Source organism: Humulus lupulus, chromosome 3 (genome assembly GCF_963169125.1).
Source record: "Humulus lupulus chromosome 3, drHumLupu1.1, whole genome shotgun sequence".
In the NCBI taxonomy this organism is placed as follows: domain Eukaryota; kingdom Viridiplantae; phylum Streptophyta; class Magnoliopsida; order Rosales; family Cannabaceae; genus Humulus; species Humulus lupulus.
Window position 1 is genome coordinate 111945334 of NC_084795.1, and position 19640 is coordinate 111964973.

General features: G+C 42.9%; 1 pseudogene; it reads right to left on the bottom strand.

Annotated features, from left to right (window-relative positions):
* Window positions 1-18967, bottom strand: part of LOC133824938 (importin beta-like protein KAP120) — a 34587-nt pseudogene extending 15620 nt beyond the window's left edge.
* Between the last annotated feature and the right edge of the window lie 673 nt (window positions 18968-19640).

Sequence of the window (19640 nt, forward strand, 5' to 3'; positions counted from 1 at the left end):
GATATATGCACGTTTATCTTGCGTGTGTTGACTTTACAAGGGGTCATGGCCTCCATATCCAGCTCGTACCACGAGCTGTGCACTTGACCCGACCTTCGGCCTTTCGATTCCTTGCTCCAGTCTTGGGAGTCTTGGCGAGTCCTTGAGGATTCCTCGAGCTAAGGGGGTACGACCTCAAGACAGGATCTCCGACCTGGGGGATGTTTATGGACTAACCATGATTAGTTCGAAGCTCGGCCTGCTAATCAGCCCGTGGGAAAATCAAGGCGTACATCTGCCCCCCAAGCTCCTGCTTGTGGTATATGACGTCATATATAAGACCATAGTAGGGGCTTTTAGACTTCCCCACAACTCTTCACATTCCATTCTTTAAGCAGGTGCCTGACACGTGGCACATCGTGGGTGGTGACGGTACGTCTCATGAGAACCGCATTTAATGGCCTAGCCTATGCCCAGCCGTCGTTTCGTATTTCGAATGGAAGGCCTCGGATCCCTCATCAGGGTCATCCAAGAGCCTTCTACATGTGATACTCCACGCATATAAAAGGGGGTGGCCACCCTATGCACGGGCCACCCTTTCACTCGAAATTCTTCAAACCTTTTTTCTTCTTTCCTCTCCATATTCTAGAAGAACGATACCCTTGACTCGGTTGCTGCCATTTTCATCGTTCAAGAAGCTCAGGCGCACGGATTTCTCCGAAGCTTTGGAAGCTACTACACCGACGAAGCTCCTGTCAACGCAACACTCCCGTTTACTTCCCAGTCATACACAGTAAGTTTCTTGACCCTGCGTACTTCGAAAACATGCTACTGTAGCTTAGGTAAAAAATTTCACTGTAGCCGCATGCAAGGGTTTTTTCTGGGTTTTGTGGATATGGAGGGTGACAGCCCTTTTTAGGTTAGGGTATATTTATTGTAGGAAATCGCTTTAGAATATGGGTTTCAGGATACTTTTTCTGGGGAAAATTTCTGGGTAGGAGTTTTGGGAATTTTGGGTGCAAAACCGGGTAGCTTAGGGAACACGCCTCATAAGCAGTTTCACAATTTTCTGCCTATTGAAACTTTCCCCCCAAGGCGAATTCTATTCTGAACCCCCTGACACACGAATTCCGAGTAATCTGGGATCTGTTGGGAGCATACGCGCGTGTCCACTGAACTGCGTGGTTCCACTCTCCGCGAGCTGGGCTTACCTCAGCTCGTGCTAATAATAATTGCTTCTTCCTCTTGCTTGGGTCGCCTTTTCTAAAGTGTTTTCTTTTGTTAGCTAGGCGACCAGATGGCTCCAACAAAGAATCTCCCCCAGAAGAACGTTGGAAGCTCAGCCTCCCAGCAGGAAAAAGGAAAGGCGGTGATGCCTAGCTCCCCGATCCCCCGTTTCGGGCCAGCAGTGGAGAAGGAGGTCGAGGTGGCCCCTGACGCATTCTTTGAGGTGGAGAGAATCGTCTCAAAGATAACCGATCAGGCGAAGATTAACAAGCTCTTCCTCACTCACAACATCGCGCTGGGGAAAGCCTCCGTCATTGCCCGACCTGCTGCGGAGGGCGAGCGGAGCTGCTCGCCGCTTGAAGAATCGTTCGCGGCCTGGAGCGGGGAACACTTTAAGGTAGGGGCCTTCCTTCCCCTGGATCCGTACTTTGCTGATTTCTTGAACTTTGTGGGGTTGGCCCCATTTCAGCTCCCCCCCAACTCCTACCGTCTGCTGGCAGGGTTGAGGTACTTATTCCAGAAGCATGAGTGGGAGGTCCCCACTCCTGCGGATATTTTATATTTCTTTTGCCTCAAAGCCAGCCCGGACCAGCGGGGGCGAGGCGACGGGTTTTACTAATTAACCTGTTTTCCCAACACGGCGGCGGTCATCGAGCTGCCTAGCCATACTAATGATTTCAAGGACCAGTTCTTCATGTAAACTGGGCTCTGGAACTGCGAGCACCACTACTTCAACCGTCCTCGTAAGTGCTCCCGTCCTTAGCTCGCCTTTTAAGCGTTATTTTAGCTCCTCCCATACTCGAACTAATCTTGCAGCCATCTTCGCGAGGATCGAAAAGTCTGTGACCCTCGGGGGCCAATATGACACGCTGGCGGGCTTGCCCCCCAGCGAGAAGGATTATCCTGCGCTCGTGACGGACGAGACGATGGTGTTCTGCAAGCTGATTTTTCCAAATCAGCCCTTGAACCTGAAGAGGCCCCGGGGGCTGCCCCCAGCTCGGGACACCAGACCTGTCATCGTGGAGGAGGTCGCGGGCGATGAAGACAAGGAGGACGAGGGTGACGAAGTTCCGCTCGTGAGGAGCAGGAAGAGGACTTTGGACGTCGCCCAGGGCATGGGCGAGGAGAGGATCCAATCCGTAGCAGCCGCGGGTTGCTTAGGAGTCTAGATAGGGCCGCTGCAGACCCCCGGCTGGCTAGGTTCAATCCTAGGCAGATCGTCCATCGTCACAGGAGCGATCTGGACTTGAACACACTTCTGCTCCATTGTGTCGACCGGCTCGTGCTGGATCACCAAGAGAGCCGGCCTAGGGGCACCGTAGTAGTAGATAATACCCTAGCTTTTAGGTCGATCCTATTCGAGGAGTATGGGACCAACCTACGCACATGGCCTTCACTCCAGAGAGGTATCTATGCTCCGGGGCTTAGGCAGTATGTAGAAGAATTTAGCCCCGAGTCAGAACCGGACCCAGAACTTGCGCCAGTTCGGGAAATAATTTTCTTAGGCTCTTCCAGCTCGGGGGGTAGGGTTTCCCTTAGTAATCGTATACTTTTTTAGCTTTAACCTTTTGCCTTTACCTCTGTATGATTGTTAACTTGTAATAACCATGTTCTTTGTTTGACAGAAGAGATGTCTCAGCCCGAGGGGAGCTTGCGAGGCGCAGTCTTCGGGGGAAACCCTGCAGCCGGGCCAAGACTGAAGAGGCTCCGGGGGTCCAGGAACACTGCTGGGACCTCCACCAAGTCCCCGGCAAAGGAGAAGGAGAGAACCCCGCCAGCCCAGGACGCGGGAGCGATTCTTCTTGCTGTCGGGGCAGGCCAAATGCCTCCGGCCCCTCAGCGAACTCCAACTATCACCCAGGACGCAGGGACGGAGCTCGGGACTCCGTCTGTGGCGGCCTCCGATGTACGCATCCTGGTCAACCCCCAGGTCCTGGAGAAGATCCCAGAGGCCTTCCAGGGAACTGTGTACGAATCGGCGAACTACGCCGTTAGCCATATCTATAAGTTCACCGAGAAGGAACTCCGGGCTATTGAGACAATGAGCCCGGTTGACGTTATGGACTCTTCAATGAGTATGACCCTAACGGTAAGCTGCCCTATTCTTTTAAAGCTTTTACCATTATACTCCGTCTTATTTTTCCTCAGAGCCAGTTTATCTTCCATTCCTCGCAGGGTGTCGTCGCCCTTCATCGGAGCATCATCAGGGCCAGAACTCAGCTTGATGACATGAGGACCGAGCACCAGGCCACCCTTCAGGAGGTTAAGGCGACTAAGGATGCCCTGACGACCTCGTAGGTCGAGTTGGAGAAGACCCAGGTCGATCTGGAGAAGACCCGCCTGAAGGTCCAGGAGCTCGAGACCTCTCTTGCCACCTCGCAGGTAGACCTAGAGGCGGTGAAGACTGAGGTCCAGGCCGCCCTGGAAGCCGAACGGGCCACATCGGAGCAGTCCCTGCAGGACCTGTTCTATCACTGCTGGGCTTTCAACCCGGAGGCTGACTTCTCCTTCATGTCACCGAGCCTTTGGGCGAACTTGGTGGTGAAGTTTCAAGCTCGCCTTGATAAGGAGGCGCCGCCTTCGGAAACTGGGGAGGCCTCTGGCGCGGCGGAGCAGGGTGAAACGGCGACCTCTAAAGGGCCGACTGACGGGGCCTAGGGTGCTTTTTCTTTCTCCTTTTGAGTATTTTTAAGTTTCCCTCTTTTTTTTGTATGTAACCTTTGCATGAGGTGTTTTCACCTCGAGACAATTTTCTTTATACCTTTAACTTATATTTTTTCATGCTTTTGGCTACGATATATATATCTTTTTGATAAACTTAGTCCGTGTTAACCGCTATTTTTATCTCGAGCTCTTTTGAAAAGAGCAGCGATAAATAGATTTACATCAACTTCTAAGTTTTATGACCCAGTTAAAACCAGGAGCTTATTTGGAAAACTTAGTTCGTGTTAACTTTTATCCAAATCTCGACCAACGAAAAATTGATTTATATTAACTTCTAAGTTTTGTGACCCAGTTAAAACCAGGAACTTATTTAGAAAACTTAGTTCGTGTTAACTTTTATCCTTATCTCATGCTCTTTAAGAAGAACAAGGAGAAGTAGATTTAAATCAACTTCTAAGTTTTATGACCCGGTTAAAACCAGGAACTTATTTAGAAAACTTAGTTCGTGTTAACTTTTATCCTTATCTCATGCTCTTTAAGAAGAACAAAGAGAAATAGATTTAAATCAACTTCTAAGTTTTATGACCCGGTTAAAACCAGGAGCTTATTTGGAAAACTTAGTTCGTGTTAACTTTTATCCATATCTCAAACAACGAAAAATGGATTTATATTAACTTCTAAGTTTTATGACCTGGTTAAAACCAGGATAGGACTTAGTTAGCGTTAACCCTTATCCATATCTCGAGCTCTTTAAGAAGAGCAACGATCCGTAGACAAGGATCAACATCCAAGTCGTTAAGGAGACCTAGTTATATCCAGGTACCATATGCCCCCAAGTAACTGGGAAAGGGTCTTTCGTGGTTACTTTAAGATTACAATTGCAAATATGCGTAAAAAGCTTATTTTTATTAATACATAGAAAGTGGCTTTCCAGGCCTTACAAGTAGATCATTGATAATATCTCTTTAAGTGGACGTCGTTCCAAGTCCGTGGGACGGTCCCTCCATCAAGTCGAGATAACTTATAAGTTCCCTCCTTGATGACTTCGATGACCTGGTAGGGTCCTTCCCAGTTCAGTCCCAAGACTCCATCTTTGGGATCTTTTCTGGCTAGGAAAACTCTTCTTAGGACCAAATCGCCAACGCTAAAGGCGCGTTTTCTGACCTTGGTGTTAAAGTAGCGAGTGATCTTCTGCTGATAATGGGCGAGCTGGAGTTGCGAATCCTCTCGCCTTTCATCAACTAGGTCTAGGGAATGGCATAGGAGCTCATGGTTCCGACCTTGGTCTTTGGACTAGACTCTATGCGACAGAACCTTAACTTCCATGGGGAGGACTGCTTCACTCCCGAAGGTTAGGGAGAAAGGAGTATGACCTGTAGGAGTCCGATGCGAGGTCCGGTATGCCCATAGGACCTGGGGGAGCTGTTCCGGCCAGACTCCCTTTGCTTCGTCTAATCTTTTCTTGAGGCTCGCCTTTAGAGTCTTGTTGACAGCCTCGACCTGGCCGTTCGCCTGAGGATAGGCCACGGAAGAGAAGCTTTTCACAATTCCATGTTTGTCACAGAACTCAGTGAACAGGTCGCTGTCGAACTGAGTGCCGTTATCGGAGACGATCTTCTTGGGCAGGCCGAAGCGACAGATGATGCTTTTAATCACGAAGTCAAGCACCTTTTTAGATGTGATTGTTGCTAATGGCTCTGCCTTGGCCCACTTAGTGAAGTAGTCGATGGCGACCACGGCGTAACGGACCCCGACCTTTCCAGTGGGTAGGGCGCCCACTAAGTCTATTCCCCAAACGGCAAACGACCAAGGGGCCGAGATCATTTTTAGCTTGACCGGAGGAGCTCGGGCAACTGCAGTGAATCGCTGGCACTTGTCGTACTTTTTCACATATGAGATCGAGTCTTTGGACAGAGTCGACCAGTAATAACCTTGCCTGGGAACCTTTAAGGCCAAGCTTTGCCCCCCAGTGTGGTATCCGCAGAATCCTTCATGAATTTCCTGCAGGATGGCCTTCGCTTCACTTGGAAGAACGCACCGGAGGAGCGGTAAAGAGTGCCCACGTCGGTACAACACTCCATCGAGTGTCGTATATCTCGGAGCTTGATATAGGACTCGCCGCGCATCGTTACGTCCCTCGGGCAGCTTGCCCTCGATGAGATATTCAAGAATGGGGGTTATCCAGGTCGTCCTGGCGTCGATCATCTCGACCTCTACCCGATATCCTTCTATACTTGGTTTTTCCAAGAATTCTAGTAGCACCAGCCCCAGTGTCTCTGTCTCTCCCGAGGTGGCGAGCTTGGCAAGAGCATCTGCATTGGTGTTCTGTTCTCGAGGTATCCATTCGATCGATCCTCGCCCAAACGCGGACAGCTCGGCTTTTACCTTTGCCAGATAGGCGGCCATCTTGGGTCCCCGTGCTTGATATTCGCCCAGAACCTAGTTAACCACGAGCTGGGAGTCATTGAAGCACTGGACGGAGCTCGCCTTTAACTCCCTGGCTATCCTTAGGCCGGCCAGCAAAGCTTCGTATTCTGCCTCGTTGTTGGAGGCCTTGAACCCGAACCTTAGCGCCGAGTGGAACCTATGTCCCTCGGGGGATATCAGAATGATTCCGGCCCTGGAGCCGTTTTCGTTGGATGAACCATCTACAAAGATCTTCCACAACGAGGTGAGCTGAGATGAGTCCTCCGCTGGATTCTCCTGGAATCCTGTGCATTCTACCACAAAGTCGGCCAAGGCCTGACTTTTTATGGCAGTTCGTGGGGTATAGAAAATTTCAAACTGACTGAGTTCGACCGCCCACTTTAACAAACGTCCCGATGCTTCAGGCTTCTGCAGAGCCTGCCTTAGAGGTTGATCGGTCATGACGTGTATCGAGTGAGATTGGAAGTACGGCCTGAGCTTTCGCGTGGCAGAACGCCAATTTTTCCATCAGCGGGTATCGTGATTCTGCCCCGAGTAGTCTCTTGCTGATGTAATAGACTGGCTTCTGAGCTTGGTCCTCTTCTCGTACCAGTACGGCGCTAGCTGCATCCTGAGTGACAGCTAGGTAGAGAAAAAGAGGCTCGCCGGCCTTGGGCTTGGATAGCACAGGCGGTTCAGCCAGATGCACCTTCAGGTCGAGGAATGCGCTTTCGCATTCTACTGTCCAGTCAAACTTCTTGTTTCCCTGAAGTAGGTTGTAGAAGGGCAAACACTTATCGGTTGACTTGGAAATAAACCGGTTCAGTGCGGCCACTCTCCTTGTCAAGCCTTGGACATCTTTCCGCGACCTAGGCGAAGGAAGCTCGAGCAATGACCTGATCTTGTCGGGGTTTGCTTCGATTCCTCGGGTATTAACTATGAACCCCAGGAATTTCCCGGATGCGACACCAAAAGTGCATTTCTGGGGATTGAGCCTCATGCCATATTCTCGTAGTATTTTAAAACATTCTCCCAGGTCGTAAACATGGTTGTCGGCAGTCTTTGACTTGACAAGCATGTCATCAACATACACTTCCATGTTCTTTCCGATCTGGTCCGCGAACATTCTGTTTACTAGCCTTTGGTAGGTAGCTCCGGCGTTCTTCAGACCGGACGGCATGACCTTGTAGCAATAGACATTAGTCGGGGTCATGAAGCTGGTGTGTTCCTGGTCCGCCGGATTCATCGCGATCTGATTGTAGCCTGAGTACGCGTCCATAAAGGACATGAGCTCGTGCCCCGCCGTGGCATCCACCAGCTGATCGATCCTTGGCAATGGAAAACAATCCTTGGGGCAGGCCTTATTCAGGTCGGAGAAGTCAATGCAGGTCCGCCATTTCACATTGGGCTTTGGAACTAGCACGGGATTGGCGACCCAAATTGGAAATTTGGCTTCACGGATAAAGCCACATTTTTTGAGTTGGGTCACTTCTTCTTCTAGGGCTTCACCTCGGGTTGTTCCTAAACGTCTTTGCTTCTGAGACTTGGCAGGAACGCTTTTATCCAGGTGGAGCGTGTGCATGATGACACTCGGGCTGATGCCTACCATGTCCTCGTGCGACCATGCGAATACATCTAAATTAGCCCGCAGAAACGTAATTAGCTCCGTCTTCCTCTTGCTACAGAGGTTTTTCCCGAGCTTGACCATCCGTGATGGATTTTGTGGATCAAGGTTTACCTCCTCAAGCTCCTCAATAGCCTGGAGCTCGAACCTGTCTTCGCCTATTCGGGGGTCAATGTCCTCACTAAGGGCGACACTTTCCCCTTTGGCGTTTTGAGGTTTTTCAATCTCAGGAGCCGCCAAGGGTTCCTGGGATTCCTCTTCACTCAGAATGGCCATAGCCAGCTGCCCGGTTTTAGATTTTCCCTTCATGGAAATGCTATAGCATTCCCTGGCAGCGAGCTGATCGCCCTTGATGGTGCAGATTCCTGTTGAAGTAGGGAATTTCATGGCGAGGTGTCGAATGGAAGTGATAGCCTCGAAAGCTATGAGCGTAGGTCGGCCCAAAATGGCATTGTAGGCAGCGGAGCAGTCAATGACCACGAACTCAAGTAGTTTAGAGACTGTCCGAGACTCTTCTCCTAGGGTGATCACCAGCTCGATCGTCCCTATCGCTGCCGATCCTTCTCCCGAAAAACCATACAGCATCATGGAGGTTGCCTTTAGATCGGCGACAGCCAGACCCATCTTCTCTAAGGTGGATCGGAATAAAAGGTTCACCAAACTCCCGTTGTCTATCAGCACCCTTTTTACTTTCCGGTTAGCGAGTTGGACTGCTACAACCAAGGGATCATTGTGAGGGAACTGGATATGGCCTGCGTCTTCCTCCGTAAAAGTGATTGGTTGCTTCTCTAATCGTTGCTGTTTTGACTGACGCTGCTCTGGGATGAACTCCACTCCGTTGTGGAATTTTAGTTCATTCACGTATCTCTTATGGGCGCCTCTTCTCGTGCCAGCCATATGCGGACCTCCAGAGATGGTGGATATCTCTCCTCCGACCACGGGAGGACGGACGTCCTGATCTATCCGAGTCCCGGGCTGACTGGCCGGGGCTTCCGGAGCAGGTCGACTTGCTGGAACCCTGTTCCGTGAGTATTGAGCCAAGGGGCCGGCTCGGATGAGAGTCTCTATTTCATCTTTGAGATGCTTGCAATCGTCGGTATTGTGTCCGACGTCGTTATGAAAACGGCAGAATTTGGAAGTATCTCTTTTTCCCTTGTGGTGTTTCAATGGTTCCGGCCTCTTCCAGGGGACCCGAGTAGAGATGGCCAGGAAAATACTTTCCCTTGACTGAGTGAGTTCGGTATATGTCGTGAACACGGGCTTGAACTTGTCTACAGACTTATTCTTCTTTTGGTCGTGTTGATTGTGTTTCACCATTCCCCTTTCTTTTGCCTCCACCGGGCTGGTTGTTCTGTGTGACGTCTGGGGTCGCTACCACGACCTCCGTCCCCACTCCAAAGGGCTACTCGGGAACCTGGCTGGTTCCCGCGGCTGAGGCTTCGGCTTCTTCCAAATTTATCCACTCTTGGGCCCTATTAAGGAATTCGTTGACCGAACTGACTCCCTTCTTTTGTATATCCTTCCAGAGATCTCCTCCGACAAGGATTCCGGTTCTCATAGCCATGAGCTTGGAGCTTTCATCCGCGTCCCTAGCTCGGGCAGCAAAGTTCGCGAATCTGCTCAGGTAGGCCTTCAGCATCTCACCGGGCTGCTGTCTCACATTGGCCAGGGAGTCGGCCTGAACACGGGTGGCCTGGGAGGCGCGGAATGCCCTTTTAAAGTCAGCTGAGAAGGTCTTCCAGGAGCTGATCGACTGTCTTTTACTTTGCTTGAACCACTGTCTGGCAGGTCCGGTCAGTGTGGAAGGGAAGATCAAGCATCTCAGCTCCGGGCCAATGTTATGGGCCATCATTAGGGTGTTGAACATCCCTAAATGGTCCGACGGATCTCCGTCCCTGTTGAACTTTGATAAGTGAGGCATACGGAAACCAGATGGGTATGCCGTCGCTGCTATGTTGGGGGCGAAGAGTTCCATCTCATCTCCCGAATCATATTCGTCTTTCTCCTTTTCTGACAGGAGCTTCCTCATCAGTTCCTCCATCTGAGTTAGGCACTCGAGGGTTTGGTCCTGAGATCCTTGGTTATTCCGGGGCTATTCAACAGCTCCGGATCCATTGTACATATTAGGTGGGTTATTGCCCCTCCTATCTTGAGATAGGTTGTTTGGGGCATTCCCTCCATTACGTACTTCGGATCGGGCCCCCCCCCCCCCCCCCCCCCGAGCGAGCCTGACTACCATCTCTAGCTCGATCCTCTCTGTGAGAGTTGAGGTGATCTTGAAGGTCGCCTCCCTAGGTGGTCTGGTGGCTTTGTGCCGAACTTAGTTGCTGACGTAGGTCTCCTCCAGACAGATCACTCCGGCGACTGCTGGTCCAATGACTCCTGCTGGATAGGCTTGGAGTCCATCTTTGGTGGTGAGGACCTGAGCTTTCTTCCGGCGCCCTGCAACGCCGGGAAGGTCCCGCTGATGGTGGGTTTCTCCTACTACTCCCGTAAGCTGGGATGTCTCGGACGGGCCGAGGAGGAGACGGATATCTGATCGGAGATGGAGGATGCCTGACTGGAGAAGCGATCCTGGTTTCGTCTGGACAGATTAAATTTGGTGGGGGCCTTTCAGCCCTGCCAACTTGCTGGTCCCGCAGGACGGTCTTCGGGGACGGGCTGACGTCGTGGGCCCTCCCCGGATCTCCTCCGAGAATTTCCTCGAGCTCTCCTGGGTGTCCTCGAGGATGGTTGAGAGCTAGGAGTCGACATCCTAACCGAAAGGCTGTATTGCTGTTGTCCGGTCCCAAGCATTTCCCCGAGGTTTGCGTCTCGATGGTGCGATGAAGGGGTGGAGTTGGCTGCTGGAAGTCTATCCGAATGGCTATGCCTGGATCGATTACCTCGACGAGACTTAGGAGCCTCACCTTGCCTCTCTCCAACGTTAACGTTGGTTGTGAGAGGGGGTAATCGGGCCAGGATATCCTGGATTTGCCGACTAGCAGTTGCTCACTGGCTCCTCAGCTGAGCGTTCTCCATCTCCACCGCAGTATAATAACACGGGTTCGAATTAGGTGGCCGGGGCGCCGAACTACCAGTATCGTCTTGGTCCGCCGGCTGCTTTCCTGGTCGCTGCTGGACTTCAGGAATTTGTTCCTCAGGGATGGCAGTATGATGAGCCTCCTGCCCATCATGTTGTTCTATCTCGTTGCCATGCCTGGATCGAGTAGTCACCATAGTTAGATGTTTGTAGCAGCACTAATCGAACTTGCTCTCAATGAAAGCACCAAACTGTTGACGCGGTTCTTCGCCAACAGGTAATTAAGAGAGAGAGAGAGAAGAGGATTAGTGCCAAATATAGAACCGTAACAGATATAAGATCTTAGTGAATGAAATAGGTGACTCGAGACACGTTTTTAAGTGGTTCGAAGGTTAAAATCATTCTACTCCACTAGTCAATATTATTGATATATTCTGGGTATTTTGTTACAAAGTATATCTCTCCAGAGACTATTTGTTCCAACCCTTATCAACTCCCAGGGTCTCCATCTTTATAGGAGAAGGCACCTGGAAGTTGGTAAGGAGGTCATCTCGTGACCTTCTTATTTTTCATATCAACTCTGTGACATTCATGATTAATTCCTAAACCTGACACATAAGTATGGTCAAATCGATAGATAAGGAGATAATGGGCCGCACGGCCCAACCCAGCCGTGGGTGTCTGAACACGCACGTTCCTGCATCGTGTCCGAGAAGTCAGGGAGATATCGGACACGTGATGTCAGATATATGCACGTTTATCTTGCGTGTGTTGACTTTACAAGGGGTCATGGCCTCCATATCCAGCTCGTACCACGAGCTGTGCACCTGACCCGACCTTTGACCTTTTGATTCCTTGCTGCAGTCTTGGGAGTCTTGGCGAGTCCTTGAGGATTCCTCGAGCTAAGGGGGTACGACCTCAAGACAGGATCTCCGACCTGGGGGATGTTTATGGACTAACTATGATTAGTCCGAAGCTCGGCCTGCTAATCAGTCCGTGGGAAAATCAGGGTGTACAACTAAAATGAAGAGAAATTGTATTAAGTAACGTAACACTTGCTTATTGCAAGAACAAATATATAACTATTATACTTTCCTTTCATAAAATAATAATTATTTATGACACATTATTGATAAATATTTTCTTTATTCATAATATATAATTGAATTATTTATTAAATTTTGAATGTAAAAAATTTAGTTTTAATGTTGAATGTCAACTTTTGTGCGTTTGATTTTTACATCACAAAAGATAAATACTCTTATGAATTGAGATACCAAAGTGTATAGATAATCACCATTGCCAAAGGAGACCACTTATTCTCCTTCAAGATATAATATGGAAGACAAGTAGTCAAGAAGTTTGCTCTACACTATTAGTGCCACATGCATAAGAGAACAAATATCAGGCTTTGGATATGCGTCTCAAGAGGTAAAATTTTAGTCTACACTCTATGTGAATTGTAATAGATCTACATACATGAGAAATATAATATTCTAGTTCTGATTGGTAGAGTGTAATTCTTCTCATATAAAAATATAAAATTATTTTAAGAAATATTTTTACATGAGATGTATATTCGTTGCACTCACATACATGTAATAAAAAACCAGCACAAAGAAAATAAAAACCCTTAAGCTAGCAAAACAAATCAAGACATCAATCTAGAATGACTAGTAAAAAAGGGCATTGGCTTCGAGCACTATAAGCAAAGAAAATAGGGTAAGGATTACCTCAAACATCTCTTCACACAAAGTGTCAAAGCTAATGAAGACACGCATAATTTTCTGTATTATGGTGTGACCCTTGTCTTCTATGAGGCCTCAAAATTCTCAAAAAAGGAATTACACCCTTTTATGAGGCTATTATGAATTGTGGGATCATTCCTCCATTTCCTGGGTTTATCATTGATATGTTGAAATACTTTGACATAGAGCCCTTTGAATAGAGCCCCAACTCTTATAGAGTCCTAGTAGGACTCTACATTACATACTGAGATGTTGGGTATGTGACCACCCCAATGCTAAAAGCTAAACTAGAACATAAAGGTTTTGGTATTTTAGAAAATGGTCGGACAAGTCCCTCTTAGAGCATCTACAATCTTAGCATTCTATAACGTTGCCAAAAAATTAAAATATTAATATTTTTTGTATTATCTTTCCTCCACCTAAACAAAAACAATTGTATTAAAATAAAAAGCAAAATAGTAACGTTGCCAACTTTTGGCAACCTTTCTCAGCAATAATCTAGTATAGGGACCCACATTCTGACACAAATGGTTATGGCAACCCTCTAAACATTAGCATTGGAGTTGCTCTTAAAGGGAATTATGGAGCTCCTTCCAACATGTGACATTGGATGGAAAAGTGGTTTTGGGTAGTCAATCTTTAAGTATTTCCTAACACTTTTAAAAAACAAGGTATGTATTTTAACTTTTTAAGTATTTTAAAATAACTAATACCCGCTCTGAGTGCGACAAGCCTAATCTTATCTTCTCTTATTTTCAGTTGATCATTGTTGAATTTTGCTAGAAGGAGTACCATTTCAACAAGCAAATCGTGTCAATTCACTTCCCCAAGAAATGAGGGACTAAAATAATTTATGCACTTTGTAATACAAATTTGTAACATATTAAAATTTGAGATTAATATATATATATTGAGATAATCAGTTTACAATGAATATTGATACCTATAATCAAGGTGTGAAATAATCTTTGCCGAAAACTTGAAATTTCAGCGAATGCCCAAATTGAAAATCTTAATCGGGAAGGGGTTTTGAAATTTGTTTATGACCATTAAATAATGATAAAATTTATTTTTGGGCATTAATATATGTTAATTATAAATAGGATAAAAATATAAGTAAGATTTTTGAACCAAGAATTTTTACTTGGAAAATTACCGAAAAGTATGAAAAGAACATTTTGTGTGTTAAAAGTGATATTTTTCTAATTTAGTGCTACACATATTAAGTTAGGTTGTTAAATGTATATTTATGCATTTATATATACTAAGTGATATGAAATATTATTCTAATTTATTAGAAGCACATACATTTAATATCAAGAGAAAAATGGGTAAATAATACATCATTGGAGTAGAATTTTTTATATTTTTTTGGGACATGACAAGTGGCCAATTGGTGGTTGACTCTTGAAAGGTTCGACCATCATAGGGGGATCATGTGGCTTGATAAGGTGAGAGAAAATATGAATAAGGGATAGAGGTTTGATACCCTTTGATTCATTATTAATTTTTATGGCCTCTAAGCAAACAGGGGCCTGGTTGCGAGTTGGTGGAGCTTAGGCAACTGTTCCCAATCTAGAGAGGGGCAAATGTTCTTTCATTGGAAATTTATAGCATTCATTATAACAACTAAATTAAACTTTCTATTTGTATTGTTTCTTTTAACAACTAAACTTTGATTTTTATTGAAAAAAAATTCATATCATATCTTGTGTATATTTATTATTAGGGTTCCTTGGTAAAATAGCATCTCTTTATAGTGTAATTTGTACTTTGGTCTAGTTTCAATAGTTTTAGCTAAATGATCTCTTTTATTAATGAATTTTTTGTATTACCTATTTTACCTTTAAAATAAAATAATAATAAATTAAAACAAAAACCCTAAAAACTATCATCTTCTTCCTCTCACCCATCTACCCACACCTATCCATAACCACCCACTTTCATCCCGTTGCCACCACCACTACTGGCGACCACTACACCTTGCTGCCGCCACCGCCACCGCCGACGAACACTGCTCATCATCGGCTGCCACCGTCTCTCCACAAATCCGGTCACCACCTATTCAAAAGGTTGGTTTATATTTTTATGAAAAATGAGATTTTTTATATTGCTTTTGTATATTTAAAATGCAAAATGATTGCTTTAGTATATTGAAAGTATAAGTAAGGATTTATGTTTATTTCTGGAGTTTTATGGAGGTTAAAACTTGAACATCTGAAAAATTTAATAGTGGTTTTGGCCATTTTCGAGATAGAGACACCTAGAATTTTTTGACAGTTTGTCTAATTTTTCGACAATGAGTCTGATATTTTAGACCAGCTATCTAAATTTCAAACCAGTAGTTGCATTTTTTTGACCACCTATCTAAACTTTAGACCATTTGTCGAATTTAGACAAGTAGTCTTATTTTTAGACAGATCGTTGTATATTTTCAACCACCTGTCGAATTTTTAGACGGGTTGTCGAATTATTAGACAAGTTGTCTAATTTTTAGACAGGTTGTCGAATTTCTAGATTTTCAATTTGATTTTCATTTTTTTATATAACTTTTCAATCAAAGTAATACCAATAATTTATATTTGTTTATTGTATTTTTTTCAGATGTCATTAAAAAATATTGTAATATTATGTGACGGATTGTGGAAAAAGAATGAAGACTCATGGAAATGAATTTCAAATGGCTCACAATCAAGATCAAGTTTGGTACAAACTAACCTATCTTATGAGGAGTTAGTTGAATACATTTATGAAGTTACAAAAATTGATCGCAACATCTTTGATATAAAATTAACTTACAAGATAACGACAATGGTGGAGATTGAACCAATTGCAATAAAAAATAGTAGAGACATTATTAGTTTATTTACATGGCAATTGCAAGATAACGACAATGATCGCAACATTCTTGTACATGTCGAGAGTTTTCCATTGATAAGATTCCATATGCTCAGGCGTCGCTGCGACAATGTATCATGGAGCAGATGTATATAGTCTATGCTCAAAATACACGACTGAATTTTGGAGGATGACTTATGCAGAATCTATTTACCCTTTACCACCTGAAATAGAACGACATCTTCCAAAAGAGGTTACGTCTCAAGTTGTTATCAAGCCAATGAAGTTAATTCCTCCAGGGAGACCAAAGAATAAACGAATTCCTTCGAGATGAGAGTTTCCAAAGGAGAAGACTAATTCTGCACCTGAATCTTCATCAAAGAAAGTAAAGGGTAAGGTTTCTGATGTTGATGGGGGAAAAAAGCAACGGAAGTATTCCAATTGTGGATGTTATGGACACAACAAAACCACATGCAAGAAATAATTATTTTTGGATTTATTTTGGACTTGGTTTGATATGTAATGTTTTGATAATATTATGTGATTTCATATTTTGGACTTAGTTTGATATGTAATGTTTTAACTAGGTTGTCTGAATATTGAAACTGGTTGTTGATAGTTTTAGACTGCATATCAAAATTTTTAACTGGTGGTCGAAAATTTTAGACAGATTGTCGAAATATACAAACAGGTGGTCGAAATTTTTAGATAGGTTATTGAATTATAAGACAACATGTCGATATATATATAGACAAGTGGTCAAAAATATTTAGACAAGTTGTCGACTAATTGTCAAAAATGTATAATTAAGATCCAATTCTACATGATAAAGTGTTGTTCTAATATTATGAAGATAATCATCATATCAGTACCTCAATAGCATATCTACCACCTAATCCTTGATCATCATAGTAGTTTGATTGAAATATATACCACTCAATCTGTAATCATCATAATCTCATAAAGATTAAGTTTTGTTTAACTTTATAAAATATTAATTGGGATATTATAATTAATATATATCGTTATATAGTTCTTGGAGCCTTTTTTTACATTTCAAACTTTTTGGACAACCTATGAAAATGTTTAGACATGTTGAAATTTGAGACTACCTGTCGAAATTTGAAACAAGTTATCAAAACTCATGACTAATTGTCAAAAAGGTATAATTAAGATCCAGTTCTACATGATAAAGTGTTGTTCTAATACTATGAAGATCACCATCATAATAGTACCTCAATAGGATATCTACAACCCAATCCTTGATCATCATAGTAGTTTGATTGAAATATGTACAACTCAATCTGTAATCATCATAATCTCATAAAGATTAAGTTTTGTTTAACTTTATAAAATGTTAATTAGATCATTATATAGTTATTGGAGCCTTTTTGTACATTTCAAACTTTTTGGACAATCTGTGAAAATTTTTAGACATGCTGTCGAAATTTAAGACTACCTGTTGAAATGTTTATACAAGTTGTTGAAACTCATGACTAATTGTCGAAAAGGTATAATTAAGATCCAATTCTACATGATAAAATGTTGTTCTAATACTATAAAGATAATCATCATAGTAGTACCTCAATAGAATATCTGCCATCCAATCCCTGATCATCGTAGTAAATTGATAAAGATTAGAATTTATTAGATCCATTGATCATAATAGTTGATCATCATAGTAGTTTGAATGAAATATTTACCACTCATTAAGATTAAGTTTTGTTTAAGTTTATAAAATGTTAATTAGGATATATGTTGTTTTATTGTGTTATTGGAGGCTTTTTGGACATTTCAGACAACTTGTCAAAATTTTAGACAACCTGTCGAAAGTTTTAGACATGTTGTCAAAATTTCAGACGAGGTTTCGAAAGTTTTAGACGGGCTGTCGAAATTTCAGACGAGGTGTCAAAAATTTTAGACAAGCAGTCGATGTTTGAGACTAGATGTCAAGATTTTAGAAGAGATTGGTTTTGGGATTGAGTTTGCTTAGGAGTAAACATGTCTTTTTGGATTTGGGACTAAGTTAAGATGGGGCTTTGGGCTAAACACTCTAGAAGATTCACGTTCATCCCCTCTCACTCTCACTTTTGGTCACTCTAAAGAACACACTTAAGGAAATTATTGAAGGTCTTTTGAAGTTAGTTGAATTTCTTGAGAGAAGGTGGGATTTGTTGATGTTAGGAGCTGCTCATGACACTCAATCATCTTATAGTTCGACGGATTATTATTAATTGTGAGAGGTTCTGTATCATTTTCGACATACAGTCTAAAATTTAGAATACTTGTATCAATATTTCAACAGGCTGTCCAAAATTTCGACTGCCTATCTAATGATTTTGACAGGCAGCTTGATATTTAGACTGCCTATTTCAAAATTTCGACAAGTTGTCTGAAATTTTGACTGTCTGTCTAATAATTTATACTGCCGATCTAAAATTGTGAAAATGTCCAAAAAAAAGGTCCAATAATTAAAGCTAAATAAAATGAATATCGTCATTATTGGACTATAATTAATATTTTTCAAATAAAATTTTGTTAACAAACCATCATTTGATGATTAAGCATTTAGTAATGGATATCCTAGTAAAACTACTAAGAAAGGTCATGATATAATTTCATCCATCCAAAGTAGTAGGTTTGACTATTTTAGGATTATTTTGAAGCATCAAAATCACATATATACAAAATAATATTGCATTGAACCGTAGAGCATTAGATGAAAAATACAAATCTCTACTTTGGGACATTCATTGTATAATTTGCATTAATTTTAGACCACATGTGCACTTACGTGCACTTAACCATGGAAATAAATGTTTTTCTGTAATGAAATTGGATATGAGTAAGACATACGATCGAGTTGAATGGTCTTTCTTAGAGATGGTCATGCTCAAACTTGATTTTGCCACACCTTGGGTTAATTTGTTGATGAATTGTGTTCGTTTTGTTTCCTATTTATTTAATATTAATGGTGAGGTCAAGCATGTGTGCTTTCATCTTAAACTCTTTCTTATCTACAAAATATTGACTAACATAAAAAACCTCTTCAACAATACTTGTTCCATTTGAGCTTGGTGTACTACTAACATGACTTGTTTCATTACAATGATCATCATGGCATACATGAGAAAGTGGACCATGGTTTTCTTCAACAGTATGAGGTGCAGAACTAGAATCAGAAACATTACATATGTATGCACCATCAAAGTAATCATCAAAAGTTATATTTTCATGACATGAGACATTCAAATTTACTTCAGCAAGACCATCATCAATATTGTTTCTTTCCCCCTCTTCAACACCATCATCATCATCATCATCTAAACCAACATCGTTATCATCGTTTAAACCAGCATCATCAAAATCATCATCACTAGAAAGGTGTGCAATAGAATCAACATTTTTAGTAGAATCAATATTAGTAACAAGTTTATCCTTAGTGAGTGCATTTTCCATATTCTTTATCAAACCCACACATAATGAAATCAGATCACGCTCTTTCCATGTAAAGAAACTAACAACGTCTCTACTATTCTTTATTGCAATCAGTTCCACTTCCACAATCGTCGTTACCTTGCAAATTAATTCTATATCGAAGAGGTTGCGATTGATTTCTATAACTTCATAAAAATGTTCAACTAACTCCTCAAAATTGAGGTTAGTTTGTACCAAACTTGATCTTGATCGTGAACCATTTGAAATCTATTTCCATGAGTCTTCATTGTTTTTCCATAATCCATCACATAATATTACAATATTTTTCGATGACATCTGAATAAAAAATACGACAAACAAACAAATATAAATGATTGGTATTACTTAAATTAAAATATTATATAAGAAAATTAAAACCTGAAAATTCGACGCCCTGTCTGAAAATTCGATAGTCTATCAAAAAATTCAATAAGTGGTTGAAATAAATGACATGCTGTCTGAAAATTCTACATGTGGTCTAAAATTTAGACTGGTGGTCAAAAATATACTATGACTAGTATGAAGTTTAGACAGCTTGTTTGAAATATAAGACAATATGTCGAAAAATTAGACAGGTTGTCGAAAAATTCTGGGTTTCTCTATCCCCGAAAATGGCCGAAACCACCATTAAAATGTTCAGATTTTCAAGCTTTAA